General features: G+C 33.6%; 1 long non-coding RNA gene across 1 annotated transcript; it reads right to left on the reverse strand.

The window, feature by feature from the left end:
- Positions 1-2,667: 2,667 nt before the first annotated feature.
- On the reverse strand, positions 2,668-20,082 carry LOC141626408 (uncharacterized). Its single transcript, XR_012535986.1, has 2 exons — positions 19,783-20,082; positions 2,668-3,211 (listed from the first exon to the last, which is right to left on the reverse strand). It is a non-coding gene; the product is annotated as an uncharacterized LOC141626408 (long non-coding RNA).
- Positions 20,083-21,859: the final 1,777 nt, after the last annotated feature.

The raw sequence follows: 21,859 nt of genomic DNA on the forward strand, positions 1-21,859 counted from the left end.
CTTGTGTTGTGTCTGCCGTGATCCACTATGGTGAGCAGTCAGTCTTAGCAGGTTGATATTTGGATCATAGCTTGGTGCTTGGACGGACGAGTCTACCACGAGTCATGGCAGAGATAGTCTCACATAGCTGATAGATGTCATGAGTTGTATCTTCTATTTTGATTAATAACTTGTAATTAAATATAATAGTTTTTTTATCGACATTTGATTATTACTATTCCTCGGGCAACCGAGATGGTAACGCCCTTCTCTACTGGGGAAGGTCTTGTTAAGGCTCCTTGGTAGATGGGGTTGTTACAGGTACTCTTGACCACAGACTCACCACACGGTCGCAGGGTTGCTCTGATATCATTTATAACAACATGACCCGCCACCGTCGTAACACAACCCCAATAAGATAAGATGTGTATCTTTGGGCCCATTATTTGTCCCCACTTAAGCCCAAAAGCCCAAGGCCATGTTACTAGTGATAGGTGGAATCTCTTATAATTATATTACAAGTTCCATGTTTTCCCGATGTGGGACAACTCAATCTCATAATCTCTTGGGATATATCCTACTCAACTTTAATATGTGTTCAGTATATGTTATTGTGGATGATATATTGAGACGAATTATTTACATATTGATATTGTTGCAATTGTTCGAAGGGGAGAAATTATAATGTGCTTTATTATTATTATTATTATGGATGTGGATTTGTGCGAGATGTGATTAATTACTATTGTTGATTGTTCTTATGAATGTGGAATTATGATGGGAGGTATTGTTGTCAGAATTACGTTGTTAAGGGAGTTGTACTCTGAGATGAACTGTAATATGTACGTTGTTGAGGGTGGGGTACTATTGTAGAGGAAAAGCGGTACATTGTTAAGGGGGAGGTAACATGGTGATATGAGCACGTTGTTAAGGGAAGGTGCTATATCATGAGATGGAGCACGTTGTTAACGGGGTGGTGCCATGTGTATTATTGTTAATTATTGTTGTTAATATTTATCCATACACAACTGTTTTGTTGAGAGTGTATTCTGTAAACATCTATGATGAACCAATTATTGGGGAGCAGATTGAATGACAGGTACTTGAGATTAGCTAACTTGGGAGCATTGGGACGTGAGCCAGACCTGGACTATTGTTGTTGTCTAGATCACTACTTTAGTTTGACTTAACATTGTTTATGTAATTTTATTTATTTCCGCTGCGTAGTAAATTGTATTATTATAGTTTAATTTAATCAGTTTGACAATTGTAATAAGACCTTTAATGGTTACTTTATATAAAGTACTTTGGTTTGTTATCTTTGTTATTCACTGCCTTGCGAAACCGAGATGGTAACAGTCCTATTTATTTGGGAATGTCTTGCTAAAGACACTTAAATAAATGGGGGTGTTACAACGTGTCTGTGTTTCCACGCCATGACCAAAACTACACTACTTATATTTGAGGTATTATCTGTTACACAGCTCCTTGGCTGACATGTTTTCTCCCTTTTAGACTACCAGTCATGGGGGTAGGTATTTTCTGTCTTCTGATTTTATTTTCAGGTGACTTCCGCTGCTGTTCAAAAGGATTTTTATTTCAAGAGAAGATTTTTATTAAAGACGTTGTAAAGTTTTGGTTCCATTTTGTATTACCTGATTTTTAAAAGGATTTGTAATAAGAGACTTTGTATATTAATTATAATATCTCTGTATTTCGGCGAGTTTTATATGTAAAAAGTTAATTTTAATTTAGCCAAAAATCAGGGGTGTTACAGGTTTGGTTTTAGTGACGAGCGGGCCGGGCCGAGCCACGAGCATTGGAGTTCATTCAAGTCATCGGATGCTAGTCAACATAGTTGTATTAAAAAGGCTGTAATAGTCATGACTTGTATTATTCCTTTATTTATTTATGTAAATAACTAAACATGTTATTATATAAAATGTTACTTAATTGTAGTTCCGATTCACTGCCTCAGAAAACCGAGATGGTGACATCTCCCGATTACCTTGGCCGGGTAAGAAAGGGATGTTACAAAAACATGTACATAAAAGAGCAACTACGTAGTTTATTTGCAAGCATCTACATGATTCAGATTAGAAACAAACAATAGCCCATTTTATTTCAAATTATAATTATATAATCTCTAAAATCGATCATATTTCTTCAATTATGGATCACAATTTAAATGTAGAGCATGTAAATATTTGATCTCTTAATTAGAAATTCAAGGCGTTGTGGCCATATGAGGGGACCATAATGCATTACGTTATATGGTTGGTGTGTGTGTGGCTGGAATGAGTGTGTGGTGGACATATGAGTGGTGGGAGCAATGACTAATGGGAGGAGTAGGCGTCGTTAGTGAAAGGGTAAACTAAGGTGCCGAGAGGGAGTAGTGGAGAGAGAGAGAGGTGGTGTGCGCGTGTGGTGGTGATAGGAGTGATAAGCAGTGGTTAAAGCGAACGGAAACAATTTGTCAACATTAAACGCGGGTGATTAGGGTGGTCGAGAAGGGTGATTATTTATTGCGTACTCACCATTAAAACGCTTTTGTATTATATCCACTATTGTATTCTTGAGGATTTTACCATTTCTTTCTTAACTAATGAATATTCAATTATAAAAAAAAAGTTCATGTAAATGAATTTGAGTCAAATAGACAACTTTATGATAACAAAATCACAAAAGTAAAACTCAAATGTTAGGTAAGATATGAATTCAATTTGGATGATGACAATAGAGTAATATACAAATTTTCATTTAAACTCTATATAAAATAATTAACCATGAATGCTAAAACATCATGTCACTTTTTTCTAAAACTTAGTAAGTTTATCGAATTTAAAGCTATCTTATTTTCTTTTATGCAATATTGACGACGACAATAAGAAAATACAACTATCCATGCAAAGGTCCACAATATTGCCCAAGTCTTGCCCCAAAATATTAGAACTCCAAGAGCAATCAGTAATAAGGCTAACCCGATATACTTGATGTTAAATGTGGTTTTGGTAGCTTCGACAGTTTGTTGATGTGGAATAAAAGAATTATTAGTAGTTGAATGAAAAGATGTTGGTGATGACGGGCATGAGTCCGATGATGCATCTTCGGTTGATGCACTCAACATTGTGGAAGAGTTGTCAGTATCAGAAGTACTTGCAGTATCTTCTTGGTTTGAATTATTTTGCTTTCGACGTTTCTTTTTCCGTATTCTTTTGAATTTTAACTTCAACTGAATCAATTCAAAAACAATAACAACATTGGATTAGTGATTAGGAAAACAATAGTCTAACATGAACTTATTAGTTACCAAAATAATATAATTAAACTTGCGACATGAAATTGTATAGAACAAAAAAAAATCTATAATCTATATATTGTAATAATTGTGTAAATATTTTACTAAATTTAAAATTCGGCAAAATTATCATTTATAAGACTTTAACCGATGAACTATGCATGTGTGCTAACTTTGAAAATATTCCACCAGTAAATTCTATCTATATACATCTGCACTCGGAGTAGAATTTTAAAATGACATTCCCATAAGTCACTAATAAGTTAAGTCTGTAAAAACTACCTAATCAACAAAGTAAGTGAAAAATAAAGTTGGTTGTGTTTAAATACTATAATTGTTTAGTGAATATACCATGCATAATAAAATATAGATATTATATGAATAAGATTAATATTATCATATATTATTGAAGGTAGGCCAAGGTTTAGATATAAGGTTAATATTAATGTATAAATATAAGTCAGATTATATTTGTCAAACACACAATTCAATAATACAATTACTCTCTTTATGAATAATCTCTCCCTTTAAATCTTGTCATGGTATCATAGCTTCTTTTTTTAGGACTTTAAAATCTAACTTCCTCTTTCTTACCGGTGGACAAATATTCACGTCGTCCACAAGTAGGATTCAAACATACAATAATATTTGTTTAGAATTCAAACAAATAACAAAACAGGAGAAAAAGAAAAGAAAAAAAGAGATAGATAACAAGAATCTGAAGTTAATACTTAATTTCAACAAAACATCAGCCATATATGCCCACATTGATCATAGACTCATAGTGCAACGTTTTATGATAATATGTCTCCGAAGCAAATTGACAAATATGAAGTTCATGATTTAAGGAATGAAAATCATACACATGCCAACCACGGAAGGTTGTGTTATGATGGATGTTGTGGAATTTTATTCGATTGGATGCAAATTAAACCCAAAACACACGCTCCCTTATTTAATACGATATTGAACAAAAACATCGAAGTCTTCTACTCTTATCAAGGTGGTTTAAATTGTATGAGGTGTTCTATATGCGACCTAAAAGATTTTATGGCGAGTCCTTTACGAAATCTAAAAGATCTTGTACGGAGACCAATATGCAATCTAAATTTTTTTTGACGAGTCTTATACGCAACTGAAATTTGTCTGATGAGTCCTACACCAAACTGAAATTGTCCGGCGTGTCTATACGCAACTAATATTGTCTGACGAAGCTTATACGATATAATATCACTTTCAAAAAAAGCCTCTTGCATATAATAATTAGTGGTGTTTGATTGATCAAGAAATCAAAACTTTCTCGGACATTCATTTCATAAGAATTTAGTTCCGACATAAAACTCACGTGAATTGGCAAACCTGCTTGGTAATCAATGTGCAAATTTATCTCCACGAAAATTGTCAATCACCCATGGAAAACAAGTAAATCAATTTTTGCATTATGTAGGGGCATTCGAAGGAAATTTAACTCTCTACATTCTGCACAAATATGTTAACCAACTCAATTTTCAATAAAGAACGTGTTCAATTCTCATATTATAATGTGGTAAGTCAAGTAAACAGTTAGTATTTATTTTGTTGTCCCTTTAATTTTAAGTGAAATACATAACTAAATTTTTTCTAACTCCCTTATAATATGATAAATAACTCGCAAAGCCTCGTAACCCTTCTCCATCATTTGAACATCACTTATAAATTAATTTCTACATCAAACCAAATAAGATATCGTTTGGTTCAGGCGGGAATTAAAATAATGTAGTAATTTATTGTTGACATGACTTAATCTCCAATATCCAGTTATATAGGTCTTAAAATCATATGAAATTTTATTCCCCCAATGAATTTAGTACTTACATAAGTCAAATTAACCACTTATTTATATTGCTTCATGTTTCATAACTTTGTTTAAAACATTACTGTAAAGTACCTTTATTATTACCTTAAAATGTAAGGTTATTTCATATGAATAATCCAAACTAAGGCTCGTCTTCTCATATTAATCTCAACTAGTGTTCAACTAAGAATAATCCTAACTATTGCATCATTTAACTTGTACTGAACTCATGGAAGGGAAACCTAAACAACCGGTTTCCCTTGACTATAACCCTAATTAGTCAACTTGAATTTAATCCCATTCAATCTTCATTCCTTTTATCTCCTCCACTATCAATCACCAAACACCAAAAATCTAAACTCCCACAGTACCATACGTCCACCACCAATTTTTTCATCTCCCGTTCCTCGCTCCTTGCCGCATCCCCAAATTGAAAAATCCACGTTTAGTATCTATTATCCCCCAGTTTTTCTGGCTTTGAATTTATAGGGTTTATTTTCAACCATTTGGGTAACTTTTAGGGGTAATTTATTGGGCGTCACATGGTTGCACTCTGTCTCCTTGATTATAGCAGATAATTGTGGGGAGCTTCTTACCGAGTATGTGTCCTAAGGTTAAGCCAAGAAGCGTAAAGCTCAACCACCACGAATCCGTCTGATTATTCGACTGTCAAACTCGGCAAAAAATTCAATTTTGTATTTTTTTTTTAAAAATATCTGTCTTTTTTGGGTTTTAATAACACCGACTTTGAGATTTCAGGTACTACCTGTTAGAATTTCATTTATCCTTAAGTAAATAATATTAATTTTAATTTTACTTCAGTTAATGAAAGCCTAATTATGTGGCCCATTTATTTTGGCAGTCAAACTATGGACTAAAACTGTCCATAATTCTCTCCCCATTAACAGCAACCATTCCCTACATCATCTCACGTTTAACCACTCTTTGATGGCAAGAGTTGTATATAAGAAAATATTACTTCATTGATAAAGGTCACTGAATTCACTCTCCATTAAGAAATACACCATCTATATTGTGAGTGTGAGAGTTCGGAACCGAAATAAAAAAAAACAGACGGGTTTTACAGCAGCAGGATTTATATCGAAAACGGGTTTATTTCTTTATTTGGGTAAAGCTGTTCAGGAATACCGATAAGCAATGGCTTCCGCAATTTATATATCGTATATTCATTTAGTAATTGGAATATACATGATGAAGAATTGAATACTTACATTTGGTATCAGAGCGAGTTTATAGCCTCTGTCTTGCTTGTTAATTTTCTGACTTTAGTCTTCCGTCTTGATATAATGAATCTGTTTATTTCATTTTTTCGTCGGAATCTGGTTTTTTTTTTTTTTTACATTCGGTTTATTGGCTGATTTATCATCTGGTTTCGTTTTTGCCATTTGAATCTGGAAAATTTTTGTGTTGGGATTTATTCTGGGTTTATTGTTTAATGGCTGGATACGGAGGTAGGGGATGAAGTTTGCATATTTATGTATCGTCTGCTTTGGTTTATTTTTGTTTGATAGTCTTTTCTCATAATAATGGTGGAGTTGATAAATGAAGTTGCTTTTGACCCCACATGTTGATATATTGTTGTTTGTATGAGAAATAAGTACTACATATGTTTCTATTGCTACTTGCTGATGAATGAGCTACTTTAATGCATATGTATATTCGACAATTCTCTGACCCTTTTTTACTGTTCATGTACTTTGTACATGCATATGAATAATGGTGTATAGCTAGTCTTCATTTGTTTAATTTTTATCACATTGAAATGGCATTGTTTCATATGCCATGTACACCCTTTGGTTTACTAGTTTGTTGTTGTGCATTCATATGTTATTGGGTAATATTTTCCTTTATTACGTATTGTAAAATCTAGAATTTAATTGTTGCCCATTACCGAGTACAGTAACTTTATGACAAGACTTTATATACATTAAGTTCAGTATATAGATTAATGTTTTAAATGTCAAGTGATTTTAAATTTATTAGTTAGGGAGTAGCCACAACATCTCTAATTTATTAAATTTTATTCGAAATCACATGTGTAAACTAGACATTTTATTGTAATTAATTATACATAATGTGATGAGACTTACCCACAGGAATCTTATTATATTTGTGTGATTAATTAGGATGTTATATTGAATTATGTTTCTTAATATACCCACGGGAGTTGAGAAATGAATATAATTTGATAGTTTCGTCATAAAGTTTAATTTTTATGCATCTAATTTGAGTAGACTTTAGCCCAAAGGCAAGTTTATGTCACTAGATTCAAATGTGCATAATTTACATTGGTAAGTTGTGATAAAGTTAAGTCTCAAATTTTGGTTACTAAGCAAGTATATTTAAAATTTGCAGCAAGTTTACCTGGAAGTTCCTTTGATATCAAAATAGACGTTCCTGAATTAACTGGTGATAATTTTAAGGTGTGGAAGGAAAGAGTTCATTGCATTTAGGATTCACGCGTTTCGATTATGCTATACAACACGATGAACCGGCTGAGGTAAAGGAAACTAGCACACCAAATGAAGTAGACCATCGTGAAAAGTGGGAGAAATCAAACTATATTTGGACGATGTTCATAAAGAAAAAATTGTGTGCTAGTATCCGAGGTTTCGTCGAACAGCATACTAAAGTTCGAGACCTTCTTAAAGCAATAGATGAGCAGTTCGAAACTTCTGATAAGGCTTTGGCGAGCACCTTAATAATGATATTTACTTCTTTGAAGCTCAATGCCACTAAAGGAGTGCGTGATTTTATCATGCGCATGAGGGATATTGCAGCCCACCTTAAGGTATTGGAAGTTACTATGTCCGACTCTTTCCTGGTACATTTCATTTTGTGTTCTCTCCCAGCACAATATGCCCCATTTAAGATCTCTTACAACACACATAAGGATAAATGGTCTCTTAATGAATTAATGACCATGTGTGTTCAAGAGGAGGGGAGGTTGTTGTTGGAGGAGGGCGAAAAGGTGAACCTAACTACTAGTACTAATAAAGAATCATCTAGTACTAAGAAGGGTCACCATAAGGATAAGGGAAAGGGTAAGATATCTGTTGAGCCGACCATTAAGAAGGAGTCTTCATGTTTCTTCTGTAAAAAGAAAGGACATATGAAGAAAGACTGCATAAAGTTCAAGGGTTGGCTTAAAAAGAAAGGTAATTTTCACGCGTTTGTCTGTTATGAATCTAATATGGTTAATGTTATTCATAATACTTGGTGGATTGACTCTGGTACTACAATCCATGTTTTGAATACCTTTTAGGGTATGACAAACGTGAAAGCTCTATCTATTCAGGAAACCAGATAGGCTCGAACGTGGAGGCCGTAGGGACATGCAGTTTAGTTTTGAGTAGTGGTTTTGTTTTGGTTTTGGATAAGACTTTTTATGTTCCGAATTTTGCTCGGAATTTAATTTAAGTTTCAAGGCTTGTACCGTTTGGATTTACCTTTAATTTTTCGAATTCTGATTTCAGTATTTGCAGAAATTTAAAGTTATTGGTTACGGTATTTTATCTGATAATTTATATTGTCTTTATTTACAAAATGATACCACTCAAAACACCATGCATGTTAATACTGGTTTTAAAAGATGTATTATGAATGAGAAGTCCTCTATATTATGGCACCGGAAATTGGGACACATCTCCATTGAGAGGGTTAAGAGGTTGGTAAAAGGAAGGGGTACTTGGTACTTTAGACTTTACCGATTTTGATACTTGTGTTAGTTGCATTAAGGGAAAGCAAACTAACAAATCTAAGAAAGGTGCTAAGAGGAGTTCTGACCTATTAGAAATTATAGACACGGATATTTGTTGTCCGGACATGAACGCTAATGATCCGAAATACTTTATTACCTTTATTGACGATTATTCACGATATATGTACATCTACTTACTTCTTTCCAAAGACGAAGCTTTTGATGCCTTTAAATTGTTTAAGGCTGAAGTAGAGAAACAATGTGGTAAGCACATTAAAATTGTGAGATCAGATAGAGGTGGTGAGTATTATGGTGGATATACTGAGGATGGACAAGCACCTGGTCCTTTTGCTAAATTCCTTCAAGAGCATGGGATTGTTGCCCAATACACTATGCCCGGTACTCCGGATCAGAATGGTGTAGCAGAAAAAAGGAATCGGACATTAATTGAAATGGTGCGTAGCATGAGAAGTAATATTAATCTTCCTTCATTTTGTGGGTTGATGCACTAAATACGGCTGCGTATATATTAAATCGGGTTCCTTCCAAGGCCGTCTCAAAGACGCCTTTTGAGTTATTCAAAGGTTGGAAACCGAGTTTGCAACATATACGCGTTTGGGGATGTCCGTCTGAGGTGAGAATTTACAACCCACAAGAAAAGAAACTAGACCCAAGGACTGTTAGTGGGCATTACATTGGATATGCTGAAAAGTCCAAAGGCTATAGGTTCTATTGTCCGTCTCATAGTACCAGGATTGTGGAATATAGAAATGCGAAATTTCTAGAGAATGACTTAATCAGTGGGAGTACTATAGAAGTTGAACTTGAAAAGGATCAACATGAAGCTTCACCCTCTGTTTTAAGTGACAGGTTGATTATTGTTCACGGTCCTGAAGTACAACCGCATGTTCAACAACCAAATACAGAAATTCCACAAAATGTCGATCAAAATAGGGTGGATCATAATGAGGAAGAAGTTCACCGTGAGGTTGAACAAATTACATTAAGTAGATCTATTCGAGAAAGGAGATCGGCTATTCCTGAGGACTATGAAGTATATCTACAAGAATCAGATTGCAATGTTGGAGCGGATAATGATCCTATGTCATTTTCAAAAGCCATAAGTTCTACAGATTCAAACTTATGGATGGATGCTATGAAAGATGAGATGAACTCTATGGCGTCTAATCGAGTTTGGGATCTCGTCGAGTTGCCTGATGGTGTAAAAACCATCGGATATAAGTGGGTTTTTAAGACTAAAAGAGACTCAATTGGCAACATCGAGAGACATAAGGCAAGACTCGTTGCTAAAGGGTTCACTCAAAGAGAATGGATCGACTACACGGAGACATTTTCTCCTGTATCAAAAAAAGATTTTCTTCGGGTGGTCATGGCATTAGTAGCTCATTTTAATTTCGAGCTACATCAGATGGATGTGAAAATGGCATTTCTTAATGGCAATTTAGAGGAAAAGGTTTACATGAAACAACCTGAAGGATTCTCCTCTAAAGATGGTGAGCATTTGGTTTGTAAGCTAAATAAATCCATATACGGTTTGAAACAAGCCTCCCGTCAATGGTATAAGAAGTTCCATGAAGTTATGTCTTCATTCGGTTTTGAAGAAAATATCATGAACCAATGCATATACCTTAAGGTTAGTGGGAGTAAGATTTGTTTCCTTGTATTATATGTGGATGATATTTTGCTAGCAACCAATGATAAGGTGTTTCTATATGAGGTGAAACAGTTTCTTTCAAATAACTTTGATATGAAACATATGGGCGAGGCATCTTATGTCATTGGCATTAAGATCCATAGAGATAGATCCCAAGGCATTTTAAGCTTGTCTCAGGAGGCCTATATCAACAAAGTGCTTGAAAGGTTCAGAATGAAAGATTGTTCGCCAAGTGTAGCACCTATTGTGAAAGGTGATCGATTCAGTTTAGACAAGTGTCCCAGGAATGATTTAGAAATGGAATAAATGAAAAATGTTCCATATGCTTCAGCTGTTGGTAGTATTATGTATGCTCAAGTCTGTACCAGACCTGACATTGCATATGCTGTTGGAGTATTAGGCAGATATCAGAGTAACCCAGGCACTGATCACTGGAAGAATGCGAAGAAAGTGTTGAGGTACCTTCAGGGTACCAAAGATTACATGCTTATGTATAGACGGACTGATAGTCTTGAAGTGGTGGGGTACTCCGACTCAGACTTTGCTGGCTGCATTGATTCACGAAAATCCACATCAGGATATGTGTTTATGCTAGCTGACGAAGTTGTATCCTGGAGGAGTACTAAGCAGACATTGACAGCCACTTCTACTATGGAGGCCGAGTTCGTTTCTTGTTTTGAGGCTACCTCACATGGTGTATGGCTGAAAGTTTTCATATCTGGGTTAAGAGTCGTTGACTCTATTAGTCGGCCAATTCGAATGTATTGTGATAATTCAGCTGCGGTATTTATGGCTAAGAATAATAGAAGTGGAAGTCGAAGTAAACACATCGACATTAAGTATTTTGCCATAAAAGAGCGTGTTCAGGAAAAGAAAGTGATCATAGAACACATTAGCACTGAATTAATGATTGTTGATCCCTTGACTAAAGGCATGCCACCTAAAGGTTTCAAGGGTCATGTAGTAAATATAGGACTTGGTTCCATAATGTGATACATTTATTTATTTTATTGAAATTTTTCATTTAGTTGGATATTTTCTCATTTCGGATTATGTACGTACATACTTTGGTTATTTATTTTTATTGAGAAATATCATTATGTTTTGACCTGGAGTAAACATATGTTTTATTCATTAAGTTAAGTGTGAGTGGTGAGAGACTAAGTGTATCGTAATACATGGAAGATTAATTCTCGCCCTAGAGAATTCGTCGCTATGATTCGTATATGAAGTTTCTCTTGCTTAAATGGGCCAAGTGGGAGGGTGTTAGACTTTCATTTATCCTTAAGTAAATAATATTAATTTTAATTTTAATTCAGTTAATGAAAGCCTAATTATGTGGCCCATTTATTCTGGCAGTCAAACTATGGACTAAAACTGTCCATGATTCTCTCCCCATTAACAGCAACTACTCCCTACATCATCTCACGTTTAACAACTCTTTGATGGTAAGAGTTGTATATAAGAAAATATTACTTCATTGAGAAAGGTCACTGAATTCACTCTCCATTAAGAAATACACCATCTATATTGTGAGTGTGAGAGTTCGGAACCGAAATCAAAAGAAAAGAAAATGGGTTTTACAGCAGCAGGGTTTATATCGGAAACGGGTTTATTTCTTTATTTGGGTAAAGCTGTTCAGGAATACCGATATGCAATGACTGGAGGTTTAATTCTCGATCTTTATTTATCGCTTACGCAATTTATATATCGTATATTCATTTAGTAATTGAAATATACATGATTAAGAATTGAATTAAACTTACACTACCAATATAATATCTGTCCTTTTTTGGTTGCACACCGACTTGAAGATGGTTCTTATAGCCATCTGGAAGAATTTGAGGTTTGTATTTGTGTAGCACTAGAAATTTATTTGGTCATGTTAATGGTTTAATGTTTGTTTGATTTGTTGGTGATATATCTATTCGGATTTTATGGTTTGTCAAGTTGAGCTGGTTGCTTGTTAGTACATGTTAGTTGCTGGTTGTAATTTTGGTAGGAGGGGCTTGAGATTGTTATTGATGTAGCCATGTAGGACCATTTCTTACTTTTCTTTGGTTTCAATGTAAGATAAATTAATAGGATCATATTGTATAGGGTACATACCTTTAGCGGAAGCAACAGTCAGATCGTCTGAAGCGTATAATAATAATAATAAATAATAAGAATTAGTATACTAGGATCTTCTCCTCCCTCTTCTAGGTTTTCCTTATGTTGACAATCAATGGGGCATGTCAACTCAATAACCTATTTATATAGGTTAGTGTTATTCTAGACAGGAAGAGAGACCTAGCCATAATAGAACTGTATTTGCCCCCCCATCAGGCTGCCCACTGTATAATAAACAGGCCCTACACTTATCAGTACCATCACACTATGTACTTAACCCTACTGATTGAGACAGACCTAGGTCCAATGGATCATATAACTTTAGTGGGCTTTACCGGTCACATTCAACCCGTTTTCATAAATAAGAAAACCGACTAATGGAAGTCCAAATCCAACATTCTCCCACTTGGGCGACATTGTTGGTTTTATTAAAATGTTTTGTTTCAAGAAATATTTCGAAAACTTTTATTTTGTAAAACGACTCTCGGGTTGAACAACATGGCCATAAAAAAACATCTCAGTCTACAGAACTCGGTCCAATAAGCAATTTAATGTGAACCATATCGGACATAGTACAATTAAGTCATACAAGACCTTCCATGATCACAACACCAAAAGCTTACCGACATGAGTCCCAAGTGTGACAAAGTGTAGTGTGGTTTTAGCATAATAGATCCAAACTTTAAGATGAGCATGCTTAACCACATTCGGTCACAGTCTCAAACAAGACCCACTTCTGAAGAAATATTCCCCTTAATTACCTTAAAAGGTAAATACCACTTAAGGTATATTTATAATCATTAGATATTAAACCACCCAATAAAGGGTAAATACACCAAAATAGGCAATGGCTAAACAGCCAACATCCATTAAAGGATAACTCCACCCTTAAAGAGCAAATACACCACAACTGGCAATGGCTTAAAAGCCAACATCCATTTCAGGATAAATCCACCCACTAAAGGGCAAAAGCTTTAATGCAGAACATCTCTTCACGAGACAAGAATTGAATCATAAAAATAATCATAGATGAATTAAGCTTATATTTAACATGCATACATTTAGTGAGAAATTAAACATCAACCTTATTACTGAAAACATATATATAGTACCTGAAGTACCAAAATATCTCAATTACAACTCCCACTAATTCAATCCATCATAAAACTCATATCTTTAACATACTTTTCAAAACTCAATAACAATGAGTGCTTTAGTCAATGGGTCCGCAATCATCTCCTTAGTTTAAAAGAGACACATACTCGACATTTTCAAGTTCTACCCATCCTTTAACTTTGTGAATTTTCAAACCAAAAACCTTAGATTTGACACATTTCACAATATCTCATTCCTTTAGCATGATGTGTGGATGTATAACTGGTTGTAATCTTTGCCTCCATAATAAAAGTAGACAACTAGACATATTCTTTCAAGAGATAACACCACCAGCTAACATAAATCCAAAACCTATACCAAATTTCATATAATCAAACACAGCCTCCAAGGTCTAATACACACCTCAGTATACATCAAATTACCAACAACACTATCATAAGAAATATTCTACATAGTGTTCTCATCAAGTCTACTTTAAGGACGACATTCATTCTTACTTAAATTGTCACTTTTAGATATGAGAGTTACACAGGGTTATACAGCATTATTTCTCCCTTAAGATAATCCTGACTAACATTCTGTTAGACATGTCACACACAATCTTAATACCAAGCACAAAACATTCTTCCCCCAAATCGTTCATGTCGAAGACAATGAAAAGATTTGCTTTTGTGTCATGCAACAAACCAAGATCATTACTACCAAGTAAATATTATCAACATAAAGAACAAGGAATATCAATTCAATATCCTCCCACTGATCTTGTAATATATGTGCAAATATCATTAACATTTCAACAAGTCCATTAAACTTCACAAACTTATAAAACTTCATATACCACTGACAAAAACCTTGTTTCAATTCATAAATTGATTCCTTCAATTTACATACCATATGTTCTTTAACTTTCTCAACAAAATCATTTAAAACAGAACAATGAGAATATCCATTTTAGTATAACTTTAAATCATGAATAGTGAAAGACCTAAGAATCCTTTGAAGTAATAGGTGAAACTGTTTCATTGAAATTCACACCTTCTCTTTTAGTATAACCCTTTGTCACAAAATCTCTCCTTAGGTTTCTTAACAATACCTTCAAAATCCAACTTTATTTTAGAGATTCACTTTACACCCGACTGGATTAAAAAACAAAACCCACGGGAGTAACAATTAACTCCTAAACTTTATTAGGTATCTTATCGATTGCATCTCATCATACATATATAACCTCCTTATGATTTATCTGCTTGCACAAAATAAATACCTTGTTTATAGGTTATAATCTTAACTATTTCACCCAAGTCATAATCAACTTCCCCGATATAGACAACAAAATCACCATACGTAAATGCATGATTTCTCTTTAAAAGCAGCTTAGAGTTGCAACAACATCTGACAAATTATTCAAAGATTGTGAAATAACATTATTGGTCATCATACTTCCCCCATTAGAAAAGGAAGAATAAATATTTTTCTAATGCATAAATAAAAGACCAACAAACTCATGACGAGACAAATGAGCCTTCTGTTACAACAATATATCTCTACGCCATTTTCTAGAAGTTTAACTGTTAATCTGTTATATACTCTACAAATCTTAAACTTTAAATTTTACAGGATAAGTAACAAAGAACTTAGGAGTGGTTTTGGGATCAAAATTTTCCAGAAGAATTATAAATATAAATTCTCAACTTAACTGACAATCCCACACCCTAAAAAAGTTCAAACTTGGCTTTCATCCATCCATAGTTCATAAGACACTTAAAAAAGTTTTCAGGTATTGGATCCAAGATATATAAGGCAGAATTAAAAGTTTTACCTTAGACAAAATATGTTAATTTGTATCTCGAATCAAACTCCTCACCCTATCTTTATAAGTACAATTACAACGCTCAGTCACGCCGTTTTGTTCAAGAAGAGTAGGCATCATATATTGTCCAACAATAAGTATAAAACAAAAAAACTCATATACAACCACAAATCACCATGTTTAATTGAACATAACAACTTTCCAACTCGGTATCATCTTTCAGTCTTAATAATGGTCATACATAATAAGCTCTAAACCTTAACAATAAATACTTTAAACTTAACAAGAGCCTTAGAGTTACTACTTATAAGGTAAACATAACCACGTCTAGTATCACCATCAATGAACATGATATATGACGTCTTTCCACAAATAGTAGTGGTTCACTAATGTTAGTGTGAATATCCTTTAAGAGTTCCTTAAAATTAAGTTCAATTTCACATTTGACAAGTCCATGAATTTTCTCTTTAGAAACATGGCTAAGAATCTTATGCCATAAATTAAAAGAAAATAAAAAATTCTTTGGTCAATCTTCTCTTAATTCCAACACTCTCAACATTCAAGAAAATATCATGGGAAATCAAAACCAATCCAATTAATGCAAAACATCACAAAGGAAAGCATTTTCAATCATATGAGAGTTATAAAATAATTCAACCTTTTAATTATAAGTGACCAAACGAAATCCACACATGTCAAATTACGAAATAGAAATCAAATTTCGTCTCATATACGACACATAAAGAAAATTTTCTAGAGTCAAATAAAATCCTGAACTAAGCTTTAAGGCAACTTTTCTGATGAAATCCACATCAAGTTTCCCGCCATTCATTGCGGACACGGTGACTATAACCTCACTTAGTGTTTATTTATTTTGGAACCCTTTAAGGAGAATACAAACATAAACAAATGATCCACTATCTAACCATAAAGAATGAAGTGACACATCTGCTAAACATGATTCAAAACAAACTGAGGCCAATAAATTACATGTCTTTATTATCCTTGCTGACCAGATTTTGTATTTTAAACACTTTCTCAATTTATGGTCAGTCTGGTCGCAAAACCAACAAGTAACTCCAGTAGTAATACTAGATTCTTTATTACTCTTAAGTCTTAACCTCAAGACCTTTTATAAGTATTCTTGTATAAATGTTACCTGACTTTCCCTTCGAAAAAAGTTGCTTAATGAATAAGTTCACTACTTTTTCCTTTATATCATTCCCCTATTTATTTTTCAATACTCACCCATATAAAATAAGTCCTTGTCGGTCCATGTATCAGTTTGGGGCAGTAAGCTATTTTGAAGTGACTCCTTTCCGGGAAGAGAATTAAGAATTTAACCGACAAGGAATAAACTCAACAACGGGTACTTTGTCTTTAGTAAGATGATATGCACTTCAATACTACTAATCACATCATACATGATTTAAATTAATAAGGCAGTCCATTAATTCTTTTAAATTCCCATACTTCGAATTCTTCAATATCAACATACATAATTTGTGTACCATTTCCCACCTATGAAGGTGATATACATATTAAGCCTGACCCCTCTCATGTACAAGTGCAAGAGGTTTGTGCCCAGTTAAGTCGATATATACATATATTAATCAAATAAACCAATGGCCAACTTAATATCACTTTCCACTTAACAAAAGTATTCTCATTTATACTCTTAATAGCACAAATTTCATTGCTCAAAGAAATTTTTTTTTTTTTTTTGACTAAAACAACAGATCAAGGCCACTATTAGCACGATATGGGTATAGTTTCTTTTTAACTTTACACAAGAATATGTTAGGGGAGTCGCAATATTCTCACAGGAATTCATATTATATTTTATGCATTTACCTTTGGGCAGAATACACAAAACACAATAACTACCTCCAACAGGAATCATATTATACTTTATGCATTCCCCTTTGGGCAGAATACACAAGACATAATAACTACCTCCAAGTAAATAGACAAGGAAATTTCTCAAAAATAAATCACCTTTGGGCAGATAAATTTCCAAGAAATCAAATTATTACACTTGTATTTACTTTACCACTTACTTAAATTAACTTATACAACTTCCCCATTTGGGCAGGAAATTATAGAAACTAATTTAAGAAGCACAAACATACATTCCGGAATCCTTATGATTTATTTTAAATATTAATAGATATCCCGCTTTGGCCAAGCTACCCACCGCAATTCAAATAAATCACCGGAACACTACCCATATTTTACACCATGGTAGTAAAATCTTAGATAATATTTAGTTTGTCGTTGGCAAACATGATACTATGTATAATTTATATGGGTAAACGAACATAAAGAAGAAACATGTATCATTAAAAGTTAAAACATTGTATAATCAACAAACTTTTATTATTTCTCTTACCTGAATCTGCAAAGTATAACAGGTAAAAACTTTCTCATAGATACCTTATAGCATAAATAGAATGTAAACAATGTAAAATTACTACCTTGATTAGCTTAATATATATGAGATATTAGCTGACAAACACCATATGACCCCATCCCCCTTAAAACAAGTTAGAAGCATAGAAATTTAGTTTAACTTGCAGTGAGAGAGAGACATGAATTAAATCAAAAGTAGAATGCCCTTATGACGGTCTTTCACAAAAAAAAAAAAACGATTTACTAGTAGAATGTAAAGAAAGAACTAAGCTCGACATGTCAGCACGTTATCAAGCCGTCAATAAAGTCATCATTGTTTCCATTATAACTTACAGCAAAACATGGACATACCATAGCGATTGTAATATCAGACCATGACGGTACTTTTCTTATGTTTGATCCAACGAAAAATATTGTTTGTATAAACCCTAATACAATTCTGCTCTGATATCACATGTAAGATAAATTAATAGGATCATATTGTATAGGGTACATACCTTTAACGGAAGCAACAATCAGATCGTCTGAAGCGTATAATAATAATAATAATAAATAATAAGAATTAGTATACTAGGATCTTCTCCTCCCTCTTCTAGGTTTTCGTTATGTTGACAATTAATGGGGCATGTCAACTCAATAATCTATTTATATAGGTTAGTGGTATTCTAGACAGGAAGAGAGACCTAACGATAATAGAACTGTATTTGGGCCCCCATTAGGCTGCCCACTGTATAATAAGCATGCCCTACACTTATCAGTACCATTACACTATGTACTTAACCGTACTGATTGAGAAGACCTAGGCCCAATGGATCATATAACTTTAGTGGGTTTTACCGGTCACATTCAACCCGTTTTCATAAATAAGAAAACCGACTAATGAAAGTCCAAATCCAACATTCAATCCTTCCCTCTCGCTTGTAAAGATGGGCAATTATGGACAATAAAAATGAATGTACAGCCTAGGCAATATTTGAATGAGAAGTTTTTAGCGAATTTTGTATGATTAGCAATATTATTCTTTGAAATTGGAGAGAATGAAAAAAATGGAGGAAGTAGAAGCGATGAAGAATGAACCAGTAAAATAGAAAAGTGGTAGACCTAAAAAAAGGACCTGTGAAAATCGGTTGTATCAGGTCAATTTTGGGATGGAATTAGTGCAAGTTAAATGATGCAATAGTTAGGATTATTCTCAGTTAACATTAGTTGAGATTAATATAAGAAGAGGAGCCTTAATTTGGATCATTTCCATGAAAATAACCCTAAAATGTATCACTATAGTATAATATATGATTTCTAAGTTAAAAGGGACCAACACGCGTAAGTTCATTTTCTTTTTTTACATTCTTTCATTACTTGATTTCTACTTATGCAAAATAAAAATATTTTAAATAATATCAATTAATACTATAATTATTATGAATTAGGCTGACGACACAGTGCAATATATTTCTAAATCTAGTACAACATAAAAAACGCAATTTTAAAATAGGATGAATAATTCATGTTAGTCATTACCATTTACCAATACATCTACTACATTTTAATACAAGAAAATTAACATATACGAAAGAGGATAGAAAAAAACTTTTCAACCAACAGTATTATACTTGAAAATTCGTAATTTAAAAAGATTGAATAAATCTAAAATGAGTGAAAATAATTTTTTAATCTTATAAGTGAAATTTATATCAATTGCCAATCATAATGTTTTTTCCCATTTATATTCATTCTTGTCTTGTCTTCTTCATGCAATAAAAATACTGGAGTTCTAAATTTTATGCTCTTCAATATAACATAGAGAAAAAGAAAAGTATATACATACCATTGCGCAATTAAACTTCATAGCTTTGACAAGCGCAGATAATTTTTTCTGTTTTCTTCTCTTATCATTATTATCTTCTGCATCGGATTTTAAGTGATCCTCTAGCGAAATTTGACGTAAAGATTCTACTTTAGAAGTCTCCATACCAATCTCCATCAAAATTTGTATATTAATGAGACAATAAGATGAGATTCATTCGCATAATTATAGATATTTGTATACAATGAAAGTTTTCTAATATTTTATGTTGCTTGAATAATCATGTGGCTAACAATATTTTATCACCACAAAAAAGTAGGTTATGTTTGTGGGTTGTGAGAACAATAATATACTATAATAAAATTCCAATTATAGAAAAAAGAAAAGGTAAAGCATTTAGGATAAAAATGAAAAATGATAAACTAAATAAATATTATATATAACACTTTATTAAAAAAAATTATTATGTGAGGGATTTATGAAATCTAAATATAAACGGCAACTCTCATATAAGACCGCCTTATAGCATAGGACGGGCCCAATATGAGAGATTAGCCCATAAAAAAAGAGTTGACTGTCAAAATGATATACGGAGTAGGAAACTCAGAGACCGAGTCTCACAAAACTAAACAATCCACCTTCTCCATCACCCTCATCCTCGTCCCACCACTTTCTGCCGCCGATGCCACCACCGTTGCTACCCCGCTCGTGCTCTTCGACCAAGACCTGCTACCGCCGATCTCTCCATCGTGATTTCGTCCAACCGCTTCTCCTTTATCCAATCAATCTACAATAAAGGAGTAGAATGTCGATGACCACGATGAGCGAGGTCACCGTCTCACCGATAAGCGTGTTGATTTTTGATTTAAAAAACTAATTTTAAGATCAAAATTCGAACTTCTAACTTTTGATAATTGGTTGTTTTAACTTGACAATTCATGCTTTTAAATTGAAAATTTCAGCCTTTAAACTTCAAAATTACACTCCGATCTTTTTTATTGGCCAATACATTTAGTTTGATAACTAATAGCTTTAACTTCAAATCTGAAGTTTTAATTTGAAAATTTCATAAATTTTGATGAAACCAATTTTCCTTGATTTATTAGAAGTTGGGGTCTGCCAAACTTTTATAGAGTAGGAGTTTTAAATAAATGAACAGTAAATTTAGTTTGATAACTTAATGTTTTAAGAGTTTTGCTTTATTTCAATGATTAAATTAGAATTTTATTTCTAAAACAAAGTAGTTTGACAACTTAATTTTTTTAGTTCAAAATTCATGACTTAAAAGATGAATATCTATGGGGAGGAGATGCGTGAAGACTGTCGATGCAGATGATACCAAATTATCAAAAAATGATTTCCGACGATGGTTTAGAGGCGATGGTGGTGTAATTTTGGCTGCAAAGATGAATAGAACGAACAAGGTGTGTTGACTGATGAGCAGTTAATGGCGGAGACTTTTTGTTTTCATAGGTATTGGGCTTATTTCTTTAATGGATTGGTCTTATCTTAAGGGACAGTCTTATTAAATAATTTGTGAAATATAAAAATTGTAAGTTTATTTTATAACACTTTTTATATTCGAACATATTTTCGGGCAACGCTTTATCCCTTTGATCCAATATGAAAGAGAAGGAAAAATGGAAGGGTGGAGTACACCACCCTACACTAGCAAATTTTGAACTTTATTATTTTTGTATTAGTTCTGTACCTAGTAAGTTTCCCCATGTTGAGTCAAATTTAGCCGTAGGTTCCACTCTTGGTGGTGCCCTTCCGTCAATTCCTTTAAGTTTCAGCCTTGCGACCATACTCCCCCTGGAACCCAAAAACTTTGATTTCTCATAAGGTGTCGGCGATGTCCTAAAAGTAACATCCATCGATCCCTGGTCGGCATCGTTTATGGTTGAGAGTTGAGACTAGGACGGTAGCTGATCGTCTTCGAGCCCCCAACTTTCGTTCCTGATTAATGAAAACATTCTTGGCAAATGCTATCGCAGTTGTTCGTCTTTCATAAATCCAATAATTTCACCTATGACTATGAAATACGAATGCCCCCGACTGTCTATGTTAATCATTAATCTGATCCCGAAGGCCAACA

Source organism: Silene latifolia, chromosome Y (genome assembly GCF_048544455.1).
Source record: "Silene latifolia isolate original U9 population chromosome Y, ASM4854445v1, whole genome shotgun sequence".
Taxonomy (NCBI): Eukaryota; Viridiplantae; Streptophyta; class Magnoliopsida; order Caryophyllales; family Caryophyllaceae; genus Silene; species Silene latifolia.